The sequence below is a fragment of the Dipodomys merriami genome, unplaced genomic scaffold, assembly GCF_024711535.1.
Source record: "Dipodomys merriami isolate MVZ:Mamm:240054 unplaced genomic scaffold, mDipMer1.0.p SCAF_35, whole genome shotgun sequence".
Classification (NCBI taxonomy): Eukaryota; Metazoa; Chordata; class Mammalia; order Rodentia; family Heteromyidae; genus Dipodomys; species Dipodomys merriami.
In genome coordinates, this window is record NW_027205048.1 from 7,713,584 (window position 1) to 7,733,351 (window position 19,768).

The following is a 19,768-nucleotide window of genomic DNA, read 5'->3' on the forward strand; positions in this document are numbered from 1 at the left end:
TGAACCAGACTCTGCTTTAATTAATAACTATAGGATGTGAGGCAGTTCCAGTGCTGCTTTTCCTATTAACTGGCAATTTCCTGTAGGAAATTAATAAAATGAAAGAGGGGTGGCCAGCAAGAATAAATACATGCTAGAGTTGCAAGTCACTAAAATTCATCAGAATAAATTAAGCTATGCAGCTTTTCTTAAAAAAAAAAAATCTCTGTAAATTTCCCACGATCGACAAAAAAATACTCTGTAAATTTCTCAATTCTTGATGCCAAGACAGAAAGAACAACAGCCTATTTGTGGTCAGATTTAAAATAATACACAAAAGACATTATTTAAATCAAAACTTTAAATTAATTTTTTTTTCTAAGCAGTGTAGTTTAATTGTTAAGAACCAAGATTTGAGCCTGGTGCCAGTGACTCACACTTGTAATCTTAGCTACTCAGGAGGCTGAGATCTGAAGACTGGTTCAAAGCCAAACTGGGCAGGAAAGTCAATGAAAGTCTTTTCTCCAATTAACTGCCAAAATGCCAAAAATGCAGCTGTGGCTCAAGTGAAAGAACTCAAGCCTTGAACAAAAGAAGCTCAGTGACTTCACTCAGGTCCTGAGTTCAAACCTTAAACCCAGCACCAAAATAAAATGAAATAGATTTGAGACACAGTGGGAATTTGAATTTTATGTGTCTCATTACTAGCAATGGGACTTTGGCCAGTTTACTTAATTTTTGGCACCATTTTCTGTTTAGAACGTATATTGAAATCATACCTATCTCATTGAGTGATGTGGGGATTAAACAAAATATGTATAATATAGGAAATATAGAAAGTTCTATGCATTAAAATTTAAAGATCATCAAAATTTACGAGAAAGCAACTCTTAATTTAGCTTTTTCTACAATCACTGAAGCTAAATGTTCAGTCAGGAAATTTAAAGATAATGTCTACTTTTGTCGTACTGATTTTCAACATGCTTTGGCTTGCTTTTTACCCATTCTGCAATGACTACATGTAATTGGGCTCACATACTTTTAAGTTAATATTATGAACACTCTTCTTGATGATATTCTAGAACTGCTTGAGGAAATACTCAGAATGTTAGCAATTCACTGGGATATACAAAGATCTGTAACCCAGACTGGTCCATAAGAAGAGCAGGTTTCTCAAAGTGTTTGCCTTTTCATAGTTATGCATTATGCTCATACTACAGCAAATATGAATTGCAGTTTAAATAAGGATGTAATAAAACATGGAATTAAGGCCTATCTTGCTTGGACTCTATTGTTTATATAGTTGTAGCATTAACAAATTCTGTTCTGGCTTCACTTGAAACTGCATGTAAATGCCACCAGGTCCATGGCATACCTGAACGAGCATCTCATTCTTGATTATTATGTGCTTATTTGCTCATCTGAGCATGCCTGTTACCAGCATTGCCTTAATCAAAGACATTTTTTAAATATCCCAACTGAATTAAAAGTTTCCCTTACATTTACAGTTTTGAGAGTTTTTTCTGGAGAAAGGAAAGCAAGTTGGGAGATTAGTGCCATTTATCATTCTATCTTACGTGACTTATGTTTGCTATATAAATTACCTAACTATTAATTTAAGAAAGAGTAAGGGTAGCAAATAAAAATTAAAATTACCAAAAAAAGATTTCCTTCAAAATTTGAGTATTTTTCCCTAACACTGGTTTAAATGGAATATACTGAGAAAGGCACTGGGAAAATGTAGCAAATTTTTTCTAAGGAATGATATTGATTACACATTCCAGTTGATCTTTTTTCATTAATCAACACTTATTTAATCCATAACTGGAAATGAAAGGTTTGATTCCAAGCAGATTTTTCTGTAAGTAGTCTATCAGCATGGAAATTCCATCATATCTGATTCCCCATCTTAAGGACTTCTGCCTTGTTTTCAGTTTGGAGCTATTATAAACAAATCTGTTAATACCTTTATATGTACAAGAGTGGAGACATGTCTCTGTTTCGCATTGGTAATGTTTAGAAATGATATTGCTATATTGTGCAATAAATATGTATCCCCATCAGAAATATATGAAAGTTTCAGTTGTCCCACATCCTGTTACCGCTTGAAATAAACAGACATTAGTTTTAGACACTTTTTTGAGTGTCTTATGATGATTTGACTACTGGTGTTGGACATCTTTTCATTTGTTTATTGCCAATTGATACAATTAATATAGACAATAATGTCTGTTCATCTTGATGATCTTCAGTGCTGAGTGATTTTTTTTTTCCTTTTCTGGCTTTAAGACATTTTTTTTTAAAGTGTTCCTAACTCAAGGTCCATAAAGATTTTCTCAGATTTACTTCTAGACATTATTATTAAATTTATTAAATTATTATTAAATTTAGGTCTTTATTATGTTAGAGTGGGTTTTTTTGGTATGCTTGCTTTACATACTGATGTGAGGTAAAGGCTGAACTTCTTTTTTCTTAAGAAAACTTACTTGTTTCAGCACTTTTCTTGGCCCCAGATTACCTCAACCACTTTATTACACATTAGTTGAAAAACACATGTGGTTCTATTTGTTGGCCTCATTCTCTTCCACTTATACTTAAATTAAACATAATACCATACCCAATATATCATAATTGACATAACTTGGTAGGAAATCTTAGTCTAGTGTGGTATGTTGTACTTTTAGTTCACATTAATTTTGTTTATTCCAGATTGCTTTTATGTCCATGTAAATTTTGGAATTAGCATTTCAATTTCTTAGAAAAACAAAGCAAAACAAAACTGCTTGAGATCATGATTTAGATGATAATGAATCACATCTGTAATGATATGATGAGATTGACATCTCAATTTTGTGTCTCTTCTACTGTACAAATGTGGTACTATCTCTCCAAAGGCTAATATTTGCCCAGAAATGCTATATCAGCCTTGTTTTCTTCTTCTTCTTTTTCTTTTTATTGTTTTCTTCCTTATGGGATAGTTTGAACTAAAAATTCCTTGATTTTCATTTGCTAGCAAAGAACTTGTTAGTTTATATATGATATATTGACCTTCATTCATGGTCATTTTAATAATGCTATAAGGCAATAATGTTGAAATTATAGTGCTAAAAAATTTATTAAAAAATATTTGAGCTAGTGGTGGCTTATGCCTGTAATCCTGAGGCTGAGATCTGTGGATCTCAAAAATTCAAAGCTAGGACGATCTGTACCTCGCCGCTCTGCCGTCTTCGTCGTTACGCGTTTACTCTGCGCCGGAAGAAGACGCTACAGGCACTTGTGGAAGGATGGCGGCGGTCGATATCCGAGATTATCTGCTGGGAATCTCTTGGGTTGACAGCTCTTGGATCCCCATTTTGAACAGTGGTAGTGTACTGGATTACTTTTCAGAAAGAAGTAATCCTTTTTATGACAAGACGTGTAATAATGAAGTGGTCAAAATGCAGAGGCTAACATTAGAACACTTGAATCAAATGGTTGGAATTGAGTATATCCTTTTGCATGCTCAAGAGCCCATTCTTTTCATCATTCGAAAGCAGCAGCGCCAGTCTCCTACTCAAGTTATCCCGCTAGCTGACTACTACATCATTGCTGGTGTTATCTATCAGGCACCAGACTTGGGATCAGTTATAAACTCCAGAGTGCTTACTGCAGTTCATGGCATTCAGTCAGCTTTTGATGAAGCTATGTCCTACTGTCGATATCATCCTTCCAAAGGATATTGGTGGCATTTCAAAGACCATGAAGAGCAAGATGAAGTTAAGCCTAAAGCCAAAAGGAAAGAAGAACCAAGCTCTATTTTTCAGAGACAGCGTGTGGATGCCTTACTTGTAGATCTCAGACAAAAATTTCCACCCAAATTTGTGCAGCAAAAGTTTGGAGAAAAGCCTGTCCCAGTGGAACAGACCAAGAAAGAAGCAGAACCCATTCCAGAAACTAACATCTGAGGAGAAGGAGTCCACAAAGAATGTCCAACAGACTGTGAGCACTAAAGGCCCCCCTGAGAAACGGATGAGACTTCAGTGAATATAGGATAAAAGAGAAGCTTGCAAGACTTTTTGTGTCAGTTATACCTCAGTTCTCTGGTAGGATCTTGAGCTTTAAAATGCTCTGTGTGGAATGCACTTGTTCTTTAAGAAGGGATATTATACCCATCATGCTTTTTGGGGGAGGTGCTGGTACTGGATATTGAACCAAGGGCCTGGTGAAATGCTAGGCAAGAGTTTTACAACAGAATTGCGTCCCAGCCTTCTATCATGATGTATCTTTATGAATATTTCTTACGTATGTTTTGTAACCTTTCCCTTCTGGATTGGTACCACACCTGTTCCCAGGTGTGCTGGCATGTATCTTGAAAGACAAAATAAAGTTATTTGCATATAAAAAAAAATTCAAAGCTAGCCTGGGCAGAACAGTTTGTTAGATTCTTATATCCACTTTAATCACCAAAAAGTCAGAAGTGGAGCTGTGTCTCAAATGGCTCAAATTTTAATGACTAAATTATTTAAATGTTCATTGATATGCATATTGCAGCTTTATTCATTAAAATTATTATGTAGGATTTGTAGTAGTATATATCTTATTTTTCATTCCTGATGTGTCTTCACTCTTTCTCAGTCAATATGGCCATAAGTTTATCACTTTTACTTATATTTTATAAGAAATTTATTTTAGATTTATGGATTTTTTTCTCTTTATTTTATTTTATTTTTTTGGGTCCAGGCTTGGGGCCTGAACACTGGGCCTGGGCACTGTCCCTCAGCTCTTCAGCTCAAGGCTAGCGCTCTACCACTTGAGCCACAGCGTCACTTCTGGCTTTTTCTTTTTGCTTATGTGGTGCTGAGGAATCGAACCCAGGGCCTTATGCATGCAAAGCAAGTGCTCCACCACTAAGCCACCTTCCCAGCCCCTCTTTTTACTTTTTATGCTATTGATATTTGTGTCTTTTTTGTTCCCTTTCTTATTTGCATTCAGTTTACTATGTATTTGTCCTTGTAATAAGAAAGAAACTTTGTCATGTTTAATACTTTTCTTCTTGCTCAATATAAGCATTAATGCTATAAGTTTCCCTCTGAACATCTTTTAGTTATATTGCATAAGTTTTAATTTGAGGTGTTTTCTCTTTCATTGAACCCAAGTCATTTTCTTATTAGTCTCTTTTTGATTTAGGGGGTCATTAAGAAGTATACTGTTCAATTTCCAAATATTTGTTGATTTTTAGGTATATTTTTTTTCTTTTTGCCAGTCCTAGGGCTTGAACTCAGGGCCTGGGCACTGTCCCTGAGCTTCTTTTTGCTCAAGGCTATCACTCTACTACGAACCACAGCGCCACTTCTGGCTTTTTCTGCTTAATGGTACTGAGGAATCAGTGCTGGCAAGCACGCTACCATTAAGCCACATTCCCAGCCCAATTTTTAGATATCTTTCTATTGTTTATTTGTGGCATATTTCTTTTTTTTTTTTTTGGGGGGGGTCCGGTCGTGGGGCCTGAACTCTGGGCCTGGGCGCTGTCCCTCAGCTCTTCAGCTCAAAGCTAGCTCTCTACCACTTGAGCAACAGCACCACTTCCGGCTTTTTTTTTCTTTTTGCTTATGTGGTGCTGAGGAATCGAACGCAGGGCCTCGAGCATGCAAGGCAAGCGCTCTACCACAGAGCCACCTTCCCAGCCCCTGTGGCATATTCTGTTGTAGTCAGAAAGTATTCTTATATGATTTCCATTCTTTTAAATTTTTTGTATTTTTTCTGTTTCTATTTTTTCTGTATGTCTATATCTGTATCAATAACTACAATTCTATATTTTAATTGATTCTTATTAAGAATGAAGTATTAAAATCTGTAACTGTGGTCTTGTCTGTTTCCCCTTAAATTCTATCAGGTTGTGTGCCATTGTTCTTAGACTTTTTGTTTTAGTTTTGTTTTGAATAGGGTCTTACAGGTATATCTTGCTGAGATAGATGATGATCCTCCTATTTTCTCTTTTTTCTTAGATGGGTAAGGCATTCATCACTGTACCCAAGTTTATTTTTTTAATTACTGGTTAAGGTGGAGTCTTGAAAACTTTTTGCCTAGGCTGACTTTGAACAAACTTCAGGCTTCCTGATTGTCACCTCCCTGATCTCTAAGATTATGGTGAGCTATCATCCCTCACTGAGACCATTTGCTATTAGTATAATTATCTGTAAATAATTATTAATAATTTTTACATTAGTATTTGTTTGATGAGGGGCTTTCATTGGGTCCTTTCTTACAGTCTTAGTCACTTTGAGTTTGCCATATCAATACTAATTATTTAACTTGAGCCCATATAAAAGAGTGTTCTAGAAAACCAATCAGCAGGTCTTTCTCTTTAATGAGCAAGGCTTCTAGCCAGTTTGCCAAGACAATGGCCCCTCTACCACATTGCTGGAAATTTTATTCAGAGGTGTTTCAGCAGAATTCTTTTGCTTATCCTACCTGGAATCATCTGAATTAAACTTAACTTTTTACATATAGTCTGTTCAAGTGCAGTGTTGTGCAATTGTTTCACTAATTGTTGACACTAAAACCGATAGGAAGGTTTCCCTTCAAATAATTTCTGTATTTATCAAACTCAAAACACATGTGGTCCAGAAAACTAAAGCTGAGTTAATAAACATTTTGTTATGGTGTTAGTATCTGATAGTACTGAATTGTACAACTGGCAAAGTACCCAAAACTGATTTTATGCTTTTGTAATGGGATAGCTGCTGCTTGTACTCTTGGGCTTCTTCCCGAAACATTCTTTCTACATTCATCTACCACAGAACATTTAGATAACCTTATTAAAATTTGTTTATACATCTTCCATAGCACCATTAAAATATCAAATTAGCAACATTTAGAAATTATTACTAAATAATAAACAAATCAATATCTAAAAACAGTATATAGTTTTGTAAACTCTACAAGTCAAATTTAGTAATAGGTACTGATGAAAATATGATTTGTTTCTTATAAAAATATAATTATAGCAGACATTTTAAAGTGTATGTTTTTCTTTTTCCTTTAGTTAACTTTATTCAGACATTCATAGAGCATCTTATACCTACAAAAACATGCTGTTTGACAACGAAGTACACTTTAAAAATGGAATCCTGGTGAGATTTTTTTTTAAGGATGCAGTTTATCACATTTCCTTTATTTTTGTGCTAGGAAGTTAACCGTTATATTTCCTTTTATGGGAAGAAAATAAAATATATCTTGTTTAAAAATGAATGAGTTAGGTTAGAACCCATAGTACTCTCTAACATCATATAGTTGTAAGGTGAAGTAACTGAATGAGCTTATGTTCAGTCTTCTAAATATTTCTAAACTTCAAATAAAGGAGCAAATATGAAAGTAAAAACTGTCTATTAGTTAATACTTTTTAAGTCCTACTTGAGTCATAATAGCCATACTGTAGAAAATACCATGATATTAATATGATCACTGATAATAATTTGCCTCACCCCAAATGCCATCTTTAACTAGAATTATTTCCAAAGAGATTTCTCAAAGCTTATAATCTGAAGATCAAAATATTGCTTTTATTCCTTTAACAAAGATTTTATATCCTTATTTTACTCTATCTAAGTAAATGCTATTAAAATTTAACTATAGGATTTATCTTTAAGTAAAGTTTACATTTTCAAAATAAATTTTCAAAGTCCTTGAAGCATTCCAGACACATAGATATATGTGATAGAAAGCTACCAGTCACATTGAGATTCAAGTATTAATAAGATCAATTTGCTCAATGGTCTATGCAGAATTTTTTCCATTGCTGTATTTAGTGTTTTTTAGCATGCCCTTGAAGTCATGATAGAACAAAGGACGTTGAGATGGAGTGGTAACTGCGAAAGTCAGGCAAAAGGACAAACAAGTAGAGAGATGGCACTGGCATGACCACTGACCAAACACTTTCATTCCCTCTATCTTACTGTCCACAGGAATTGGTAATGGGATATGAGTTTGAGTTCCCACTCTTTTAAGTACTAGTTACTGGAGCCAACTTTATTAGTCTTCTATGGTCCTCAATTTTTTTCATCTATTGAAAAGATGATCATAACATCTACTTCAAAAATTGTTACCTCAATTTTATAATCATGAGAAAAAAAACAATTTTCCAAGGCATGGTACAAACTGTCATTATAATTCACATATACAGTCAGTTCATAAGAAAATTTGAGAAGCAAATTCCTAAGATAACCTGTCTTCACAATTGTGGTGTAAGTTGATAGTAGCCATTAAAAAGCAAATAGACACCAAAAAGAAAAAAAAATCCATCTCTCATTGATGATAAATGAAATATAGACAGTTCTGGTACTCATTTCAAGACTTAATTTACTCTAAGTTTTATGTGAAAATAATAGCTCATAAGAAAATAGTAGGGGCCAAGAACCTTATCCTAAACTGTAAGAACATTGCATTATAGAAAAAGAGTTTTGTGATTTGAAAGCAACAGAACTACTTTCTTCATGTCTTAGTTGTGTCTAAAAATTAAGTTGTTATCACCTATACTACCACAGATCTAGACAGTCATTCCTGCGTATATTTATGTGAGTGTATCTATAGAGAGAGCATCATTTTCGTGTGTGTGCGCGCACAGTGCGCCAGTACTGGGGCTTAAATTCAAGACCTGGGCACTGTCCCTTAACTTTTTCTTCTCAGGGCTAGTTCTTTACCACTGGAGCCGCACTTGAACTTCTGGAGTTTTGGTGATTAATTGGAGTGTTATGAACTTTCCTGCTTGGACTGGCTTCATAGTGCCATCCATAGATCTCAGCCTCCTGAGGAGATAGGATTACAGGTGTAAAGCATTAGTGCCCAGCACATAATTTTTTTTCTTTTGTACCAGGGTTTTAAATCAGGGCCTCAAACATTTCAAGGTATGTGTTATCACTTGAGTCATCCCGTCAGCCCAAGAGAGAACTTCAATCCAAAACATTCCAGTGTCTGAAATTTTGACATGACTCCAGAAGTGGAAAATTCCATACCTAAATCTCACATTATGGATTATAGTCAAAATAAGATACCTCCAGGCTTCATGTATTAGGTATATATGAAACATAAATGAATTTCATAATTAAACTATCCACAAAATATCCCAGTACTTACATGCAGATATTCCAAAATCTGAAAAACAGTTCCATATCCCAAACACTTGTCCAAAGTATTTCAGATAAGTCATGCTGAACCTGAATACAGTCATACACTGCATAATAAATTTTTGTCAACATTTTTGTCAACAATGGAGTGCATATACTATGATAGTCCCATAACATAAAATTGCTAGTGACAGCAGAGCATTTAGTCTAAGTACACGCTGTAATGTGTACAGAACAAAATTGTCTGATGATGCAGAATGTATTCCCATTGTTAAATGATATATGAATTTGTGGGCATGTCTGTTTGTATACAAATACATATTTATACATATTTGTATTTAAACTTATAGATATACATACTTATATGTATAGATATGCTAAATTTATGTGTTTTTACTCTATTTTCTTTAGTACTCAAATTGTAAGACGTTTGATAGATAGCCCAACATCCTTACTAACCTAGCTGAAAAATCATCTTCTATTTTTAGTTCATTTTAGTGGACAAATCCTCAAGTGGAGTTTGACTTCAAAGCAGATTTTTTTTCTTTATTCTTTTTTCTTTGGCCTTTACCAGGAAGAATGCTATAAAACAAAAAATATGAAGCCAGGTGCTGGTGGCTACTGAAGAGACTGAGATCTGAGCATCAAGTTGGAAGCTAACCTAGGAATACAAATCTCAAAACTCTTACCTACAATCAATCAGCAAAAAGCCAAAACTGGAGCATTGGCTCTAGTACTAAAGCACTAGCTATGAGCAAAAAGCCCAACAAGAGTGTTACTTCCTAAGTTCAAACCCCAGTATTAACAAAAAAAATTATGTATGTCCATAAATAGATGTGTACCAAGAAGATTCTATATCTGCATTTATTTCAGAAAGCCTGGCACATGAGAAGTTGGTGAAACCATGAATAATACTGGAAGTTTTGTATTTCTGTAAAAAATCATGTTTCAATCTCAAATTGCTGGGTAAGAGAAGAATCAGGAAAAAGCTGATTCTATGAGTCTTAAGTTCTATTCTACATAAGCATGCAGTTGGGACTCCTGATGTCTGGGAGCACTGTCCAGAAGCAAATTCAGTGCATTAGTGTCTTGGAACTAAGCAAGGTCATTTTAAGTAAAAATAAGCCTCTCTCCATTCTGACAATGAAGTTAAGAAACAGTTATGTTGTCACTACAATTCAGCAAGCACTAATGTTAATCACTTCATATACAATTCTGCCTTCCAAGTGGCTCCATTTCTTTTTGTCTCTGGTCACATAAAAGATTCCACCTTGTATCACTAAGTTCCTTTGGTTTTTGTTTCATAGTAGTAATGGTAAGAAATGGGAACTTGTGTCAAACATTTCATTGCCTTAAGAATCAAATGTATTTTGTCATTCATCACTTATTCAACAACTACTTAGTAAACATAATTGCTGTGTGCTAGATACATTAGAATTTGTAAGATTCTGTATACACATATACTTGGTAAGACCAAATATATGCATATTTGAAGGAGCAGGGAGTGAGGAGAGAAAGCAAAGAAAATAGTTCAGAAAAGTGCTTTATTTAGTCTTGCTGTCAATTGCCTCCAAACACAATTTTTTTTTTTTTTTTTTGGTTGTGGGGCTTGAACTCTGTGCTTCGGCGCTATCCCTGTGTTCTTCAGCTCAAGGCGAGAGCTCTGCCACTTAAGCTACAGTGCCATTTCTGGTTTTCTAGTGGTTTATTGGAGATAAGAGTCTCACAGACTTTCCTGCCCAGGCTGGCTTTGAACCATGATCCTCAGATCTCAGCCTCCTGGTAGCTAGGATTACAGGCGTGAGCCAATGGTGTCCAGCTTCAAACACAAAATTTTTAACTCATGGCATTGATTTTATATTGCATTATTATCTGCTTTAAAGTATAGACATGCATACTTGCACGTCATCATGGTTCCAACAGAAAATTCTAGTTATTATTAGTGAGTGTTTGATCATCAGAGAGACTATTTTATAACCAAATTCTAGAAGAAAACTTGCCCTGCATTACACAGTGCCCTTCTGCACTCCCTCCCCTTTTAGCTGCTCCATTAGTGTGCAAATTGCCTTTTGTTTTATTGCATTTCAGGGCTTCTAAGTGCTTGTTTAGATACAAATTTTCTTAAGTCCAAGCTAAAATCCAGGATTTATTTGATCTTCAATTCTTTTGACCATTGGCCAGTTCTTTATTTACTAGTTTTAGTTTCTGTGAATAAATAAGACAGAGCTTCTGAAGCTTTACAGAAGAGATTTCTGCTTGGCATGAGAAGCCACAATGAAAGCTAGTCTTGCCTGTTAGTTCCTAAACTGCTTTCAGGTCAACCAACTGTTGAAGCCTTGTTTACCTTACTCTATTCTTCATATTGAAAAATACCTTTGCATTATATTAAAATTGAACTGCCCTACTTTAACTTTTAAAAGTATATCATAACAATTTTATTCTATGTTCTATTTTCCATTAGTCTAGCAGTTAACAAGTAAATATGTTCTAGTTTAATGAACGATCATCACAAACAATTGTTTTCTAGAAATTATGCTCATTATACCCTCCCTAATGGTTCATCACATTTCTAATCTTTTTAAAGCCAGTGGCATTTATTCTCTTTCTTCCCTTTGAGCCACTTAAACTATTCTTTCCTCACACATTACCAGGAATCTCCTAATTGGCGAGTCCAGTAGATGCTTTCCAGCCCTTTTCATACTGTGGATTTTTCATTCAAAAATATTTACTAAGTGCCATATGTCATGAATCACTGGGAAGAAAAAGTAAACAATATAGTCACAGTCATTGCCCTTGCAAAACTTAGTGACCAGTGGAAGATTCAAAGAAAGCAGGCAATTATAAGCACAACTCTCTTCACTTTAATTTTATGACTTCACTTTACCCACTTTATGACTACACTTTACTCAAACCTCTCTACCACAGTTTTTGCTCAATGCTGTTTCCTGAAATTCCACATTATCATTTCTCACATTCCCTCTCTAGGCCTTCTTCTGGCTCTCCCTGCCCTCTGGCTGTGGTCTCATTTTCTCAGATTTCTACCACCATCTGTGTACCTGTGATGCTAGTTCTTGATGTTTGCAAGCCCTCATCAGCCAGAACCTTGTTATAAAGCTCCACCTTAAAGTTATTTTGACACCTCAAGCTGCACCTTTCAAAATTCTACTGATAGCTTTAATACCTGTCCTACTGACCTATTCTATTTCCACCTTACTGTCTTGGATAATTGCATCACTAGCCACTGAGCGTATTTTCACTACCAAGTTCCATGAGGTCAGAGTACTATTCTGACCAGTTCTATATCTCCAGTTATATGTATATATGTATATATATATATATTTGTAAAAATACTGTACAGAGGAGTTAGTTATATAAGTAAGGTAATGAGTACATTTCCTATCAAGCATTGTTATCCCCTCCTTTGTTTTTCCTCTACCATCCCTTCCCTCCATACCTCCCACTCCCCCCCCAAGCCCTGCAAAGTTGTAAAGTTCATTTTCAACATAGTGTCTTGTACATCTCATTGTTTCAGCATTTTGTTATTTCCCTTCCCCTCCCCAAATTAAAAAAAAAAATGTATATACAAGATGCAGGGCACCTGAATCAAATACAGTGAAAACAGGGGTTATACCATGGAGGAAGAACATACAAAAGAAACAAAAAAATCCCATAGTGCATTATAAGTACATTAAAAACAATAGCAACAAAAAAAACCCCTGTGTCCCTATCTTAGTATTCATTTCACTTAGCATCATCTTACATGGTCATATGTACATAGCTTTTGACCTTTTCTGCTTGTTTAGTAAGATTATCCTAGACATATACTAGTTAATGCAAATAAGGGAAAGCATGGGACCTGTGTTTCTTTGGGTCTGTCTTACTTCACTTAATATGATATTTTCCAAGTCTTTCCATTTCCTAATAAATGGGGCAGTGTCATTCTTTCTGACGGAGGTGGAATCAGAGTACTCAGGCACATGTGGAAGTCCTCTTCAATGCAAAGCAGCTATCCTTTCATCACTTCTGTAAATCCCACTTGAACCCAATGAGACTCTTTCTTTGAGCCTTACTCTGAAAATAACTGACAGAAATTTGATTAATTATTACATGATATTCCTTTTTCTTATCATTTTTCATTACCACACTCAAGCATTCCCATCAAATTCACTTTAGTATAATTAGAGTTTTTGTTACAATAGAATAAATTGGGATTGTCTTTTGTAGCCTCCACATATGAGTGAGAAACATGTGATATTTGTCACTGTGTTTGACTTATCACTTAGGATAACGTCCTCCAGTTTTATCAACGTTACCACAAAGGCTGTATTAGTTCTGTGAAGGAGAGGTAGGTGGGTATACAAACATACATGACAGTAATGAGGCTTGAACTCGGGGCTTCGTGCTCTTACTTGGCTTCTTCTTTCAAGGATGGTACTCTGCCTCTTATGTCATACCTTACCTCTTTTTGCAGGTTTATAGTGGATAAGTCTCAGATTTATCTGCCTGGGCTGGCTTCAAACCATGATCCTCAGATCTTAGTCTCCTGAATAGCTAGGATAACAAGTGTGAGCAATAAAAACACAGCTTAATTCTGTTCTAGGACTGAATGTTGTTCCATTATGTATATTTCCTGGATAGCAGGTATTCAAATACACTTACATGTGAAGAATAAATTTTATGGTTCTACAGCAGAGCAAGGGGACTATAGTTTGCAACAGTCCAAGAGAGAAGTCAGCAGGCCCCCAACACAAGAAATGATGAGGACATGAAAGTGCTACTTGCCGTATTTTTATCATTATACATTGTTCACATGTATTGAACTATTATATTGAACCTAATATGTACAATTACTATGTGTCAATTTTAAAAAGTATATTGATTTACTCCAGCTTTGTTGTTTCAGCTTCCTATAGGAGTTACTGGAGAAAGTCCTATTGCCTACGTCTCTCAGAATTGCAGTGTTTCATGCAGTTCTTTCAACAGGGTCCAGAAAGGAGACTGAGATGTCTTTGAGGGAAATCACTAAGTGTTTTCTGCAGTACATGCCAAGACTTTGGATTTCCATGAGTGAACACCTGATATAATACTTTGTTGTTACTCTCTAGGGACAACAGGTAGACCTGAACTTCCAGTTACTACAGTCCATTAGAGCAAAAGGCTCTGATTCCAGTGTTTTCTCTCCAACCCATTCCTTCAGTTCCTTCACCAGATCCTTGTCTGAGAGGACCACAAAATCATGGTAAAGAGTATATGCAGCAGTCAGATCCTCCCAGTCTGTCAGAGACTAGCTTTGTTCCTCTTCTCTGTGCCTCATTTTCTAAAGGGAAGAAGAAAGCATCTGGATATGGTTATTCATGAAATGTGAATTACAAATAAACTTTCTATACACTGTGCACTAAGATTGTATTACCCATATTTTAAAATTGTCCTTATCCCTTCATATAATCGTTGCCTACTAATGACATAAATCCTTTGAGATCTATCCACAGTCTGTCTTTTCAATTATTCACTTTTTTCTATTTATCATCCATCTATTTTAAATATGTTCATTTGTATGCCAAGCTCTCTCTCAGTCTCACATATACTGATAAGAACTGGTCTTTCAGACCCACATCACAGGCCACATGCCATCTTCTATGGGAAGACACCATCTATCAGTCAACACCTTTTACAGTTATTGAGGCTCTACAAACTTTCACAACTCACATTTTTTTTCATGGTGACCTTTTGTTTCCTTAAGAACCCTTAACACTGGGCGCCAGTGGCTCACATCTGTAATCCTAGCTACTCAGGAGGCTGAGATCTGAGGATCGCAGTTCAAAGCCAGCCTGGTCAGGAAAGTCGTAAGACTCTCATCTCCAGTTAACCGCCAGAAAACCAGAAGTGGCACTGTGGCTCGAGTGGTAGAGTGCTTTCCTTGAGCTGAAAAGCTGAGGGACAGCACCCAGGCCCAGATTTCAAGCGCCACAACTGACAAAAAAAAAAAAAAAAAAGAACTCTTTGCTTCCCAGTGAAACTACTCTGCATGGCCAATTCTGTGCCTAGCATGATGTCTGACCCATAAAAGGTACATTAATGAATAAGGAATACATGCTATAAACAGAAATTAGTTTATATAGACATGAGATTTGAACTTTTATTTATTCAGTTATTGGTTATTTATTATACGTCCTAAAGGCTTTTGTAAGGTTGAACTTTGATGAAATATATACATCTGATTTTTTTAAAAACTAGCCCTTTGGAGAGCTGTTTCTTGGAAATCTATGACCAGTCATACTAATTATGACTATATCTTCAAGACATTTTCAGAAAATATGTCAAGAAATATACTATTCAGTTTTTATCGGCTCCCTTTGCCTTTGAATTTCTCCCAAGTTGTTGGACACTGGCACTCTCTGTTCAAAAGTCACACAGGAAAGGAGTATACTTTATCAGTGTGAACTTCCACATAGGTTCATTTGCAAAAATGGGTGAGATGAGCATTATGACTGCCTTTTTAATAACTGTATAACGGGACGTTAACATGCCCTGATTCTGAGCTCAAGAAGACAGTCTCCCAAACTACAGGAAGACCAACAGCCTCCAAATCTGATAGCCTTAGGAAAAGTGTACAAATGCATAAAACAAGAGCCAAATTATTTTAGTTCAGGCTTCCTTTTGTATCGGCCATATCCCTGCAACCTGTTTGTGAATAGAAGAGTCATAATGTTAGCCTGTACTCTGGGATTTCACAGCTTAAAATATGAATGATCACTGCCCCCAATCAATGTGTTATCTAAGGTTACACATACCAGTGTAGCACAGAATGTTGGCAGGCTTCAGACTGTCCCTAGGGCTGTATTTCCCATGTTTTGTTACATCAGTTTGAACCCCTTTGACGTTAGAAACAGGATATTGGTCGATTTTAATGTTGATGATTGTCCAAAGAAATGACCACATCATGAATTCATTGCATAATCTGGTGTGAGTTTCACTTGTGTTATGGACAAAGGAATTTTGACAACCTCCTAACAGCTGTACCAGACGGCTGCCTGGGATAGATGTTAAATCCAAGAAGGAATGAGAGCTTCCTTGTCATCAGAATGGCTTCAATGTGCCACATGTTGGCATAGGTAAGAGATGACATAAGAACAAAGACAGTTGTCAAATGAGGACACAAGGGAACTATCCTGGACTCAGTGAGCATGCAGGTGGTCAAACATGACACTCAGGCTAACCTTAAGCAGTGGCCACAATGAAATCATAGCTAAGGAATGTTCCCTGGAGCTTTCCTCTAAAGGAGTATCCCAGTGCTATTTCTTGCTCATCACCCAAGAGAAATGGACCAAAGAGAACTGTAGCAGCCTGAGGAGGGAAGAGATATCAACAAAGTCCCTCACTCATGCAGAATGGAATTAATGCTTCAAGACACATCATGCCTAGCTTGGGACTTGGACAACAGATCGTGCAGCTGTTAAGGCTGTGTGGAAATGCACTGTGGAAAATGGAAATCAAGGAAATAAAGCGGAGATTCTTCATGGCTTATCAATTATTTTACTCTAAAGGACATTTCACTTGCAATGAAAGGCTTGAATAGTCCAGCCAGTCACAATGTTTGCTTCTCACTCTGATGCATAGCCTGGTGACAGCTGTTTACCTATTTTATGCTTGTTAATGTTTTCTCATTTATCAGGATTTTATTAACGTTTTTACATTTCAATATTTTTAGGGAAAATCAAATTCTAGTTCTTATATTTAATTCCCTCAATTTTATTACTATTTCAGCAGTCTAGAGAGAATTATTTGTGGATCTAACCTTCACAATAGTCTGTTGAATGACAACCAAATATCACCTCCAGGAAGTTTGTGCATTTGTTGCTCTACACAGAATATACCTAAGAGATCTCTGATAAATTTTAAAGAGCATTGCTAGCTTTCTTTTGTATGGTTTTTAAGCTAAATTTATTTTGTAAAAAAACGTAATATCACAGTTATTAGCCTTTTCCAAATTCCTGTTGTGATTATTAGAAGTCTCAAGAGTTTACAATACAGAGTTTTCATTGATGTTACAGTGCATTACAATATAGTTTACATTTTTTAAGAGAGAGTCTTGGATTACAGATAAAGGCCTAACTACTGTAGTTGGGCAATTTTTTTCAAGAGTTATACTTTTTTCCATTATCTGAAATTTGCTGAAATTCCCTCCATACATATCAGGTGAGGTTTAGAATCCACAGAAAGTAATTTATAAAATACTTTGAGCCTGAAAGTGAAGTGCTACAAATATTTATGGGGGTGGGGGGAATGAAAGAAATGACACAGCGTCCTTTGGTCTTTGAAATTTTGCTCTACTCTGGGGGGTGAGGAACAAAGGAAATATATGGTAGATAGAAGTTGAGGGCATGAGAGTTTTTAGGAGCATAGTAGAACAGAACATGAGAGGAAACCAGACCCAGTCCAACTCAAGTTCTAATAGATGAGAGCTAAGAAATTTTAGTACTTGAGCTAAAGAGATAACAATAAGATGAAGAGTCCTCTTTAGCCTGACTGTATAAAAAGGACTCTTAGAAAGGCTATAATCAAGTTTAGTTGGTTTCTGCTTTGTAGTGTGAAGAGAAGATTTTAGTAGGCTCTCTTTTTAGAAGTTCAAATCTGTTAGAAAGCAAAGTATTTCTCATTTTCATCCAGAGCTGAGCAGCTGAAGACCCCACAGTTTATAGAGTCTCTTTCTCCTCTAAAGCTAACATGTTCTTTTAAGGAGATTCTTATTGGATTCCCTCTCTCAGATGCCACCAAGGAATTCCACGACAGCATTTTCCAGACCACATGAAACTTTGTCCTCTGTGATTTTGGGCTGTCCCTAAAGAACTAAAGCAGAAAATGGTCAACATGAGATGATGCTAGAGGCCTGTTCTTAACGGTCAGGGTCATATTTACTTGCCCTAATAATAGTTCCTAAGTGATACTGTCTATTGGTCTTGGGTTTTTTTCCCTCACCAAATAAGCATTATGAAGCAAAGTTTATTTGAAAGTGAATATAAGGCACCATGGAAGTTGAGAAAAGCCTCTTGGCTATTGGCAAGTTAGTACCAGCATCTAACTAGGACTTCACATAGGAAGGCTACCTTATTCTATACAAGTATTTCTGTCCATCTGCTTCATAGGCAAGAAGGAAAAGGAGGATGGGGAGAAAAGACTTCTCCATGTAAGAGAGCAAAAAGTAGGGCCCAGAAATCAGTAGCTTCCTGTAGTATTTGGGGGGAGGGTGTCTTTCTTTTGGGCAAGTTTCAGCTGTTCTGGCATGTGGTTGGGTCATTCCACATCACCCGAAGGGAAGGGATACCTAATCCCCTGGACAGGTCTGCTCCAGGGTCATCAGGAGCTTTGCTTCTGTCAGAGTCATTGTCCGTTTTCCAGGGTCTTCGGGAAGAGGAGGGGACATTATCTCTATCAGGCTACTGTCTCTCCCTAACTTTGCTTTTCTGCCTCTCCCTCCTATGGACCTATGTGGGACTACCTTAACCCCAATTTCTCTGTGTTTTATGTGATGAACGTGCCATAACTTTTATTACATTATAGGAGCTCATCTTCATGTTCTATGAAACATGATATTAAGAATGACCCTATTCTACAGTAAGTGCTAGCAACCATTACTTAATCAACAGACATATAACAAAATAGGTCTTTGTTTCACTGCAAAATTCCCTTACCTGACCCTGCCCCAAAACCTGCAGTACTAACTGCCTAGTACATTGTAGGATCTCACAAAATATTTGATACATGTACATGTGAACAGAAGGTTTTAATAAATTTAGCAAAACAGCAAAAGCTAATATCTGCCCAATGACAATGAATAGAGGCAGAGCTATAACCAGGATAAATTCTTGCTTGCTCCTGAAGTACGATTTCAGGCTCCTCTTTATTAGGAATTCAGCTAGACCAACTTTTTCATTATATGGGGCAACACACTGAGTAATAAGGAATCTGGCATGGCCACAGTGTCTTGCACATAGGCCATGGTCAATAAACATTTATTGAATGACTGTCTTGTTACCAAGACTTCACAGCAATAAGCTGTAGGGGTTTTAGTCTGGCCATCTGCTTGAGTGGGATGAGTTCTGACAATGGTAGTTTGAATTGGATGTTAGTTCATCAATTCCTAAAATTCAAGATAGACATAGACCCTCTGTCAGAAAACCTGGCAGTATCTGGAAATCTGCTGCTTGTCAAATAAAAAGGCAAAAGGCATAACTATTTTTGTGTTGAGGTGAACAAGGAAAATGCGGGAATGGAAGAAGCTGTCACAATTGAGCCTTTTCCCTTGGGGAATCTTGACTAAAGCGTACTGGTCATTTCTCATGGACCTGAGAGGCCCGTGGCCATGAGTGTTAAGAAAGGTTCTTGAGAATACCTCTCCATCAAATTTTTGCCCATTATTACTCACAGTTTGGATGACCTAATTTCATATCGTTACCAAACATTCAGCTCAGGTAACCTACCTTGGTTTTTGCATCTGGCAGAAGCATTCAGGCAAGATATGAACATAGTAAAAGTGATAGGAAATTTTATTAAGTCATAAATATGGAAGAGAAAGTATATGGTATGTCATGCCACAAGAAGACAGCATTCAGCCCATCTTCAGCCATCTTTCTCATTGTCAGGGGTATAGACACTGGCCTTCAACATTTAACTGGGGTATAATTGGGGGC

At 36.3% G+C, this 19,768-nt stretch overlaps 1 protein-coding gene and 1 pseudogene across 2 annotated transcripts in view; both read left to right on the top strand.

Annotated features, from left to right (window-relative positions):
- The window catches only part of Atrnl1 (attractin like 1), a 482,593-nt gene that overhangs the window by 355,303 nt on the left and 107,522 nt on the right, over positions 1-19,768 (top strand). The window lies entirely within an intron of this gene.
- LOC138803818 (mediator of RNA polymerase II transcription subunit 6 pseudogene) lies at positions 3,255-4,355 on the top strand (annotated as a pseudogene).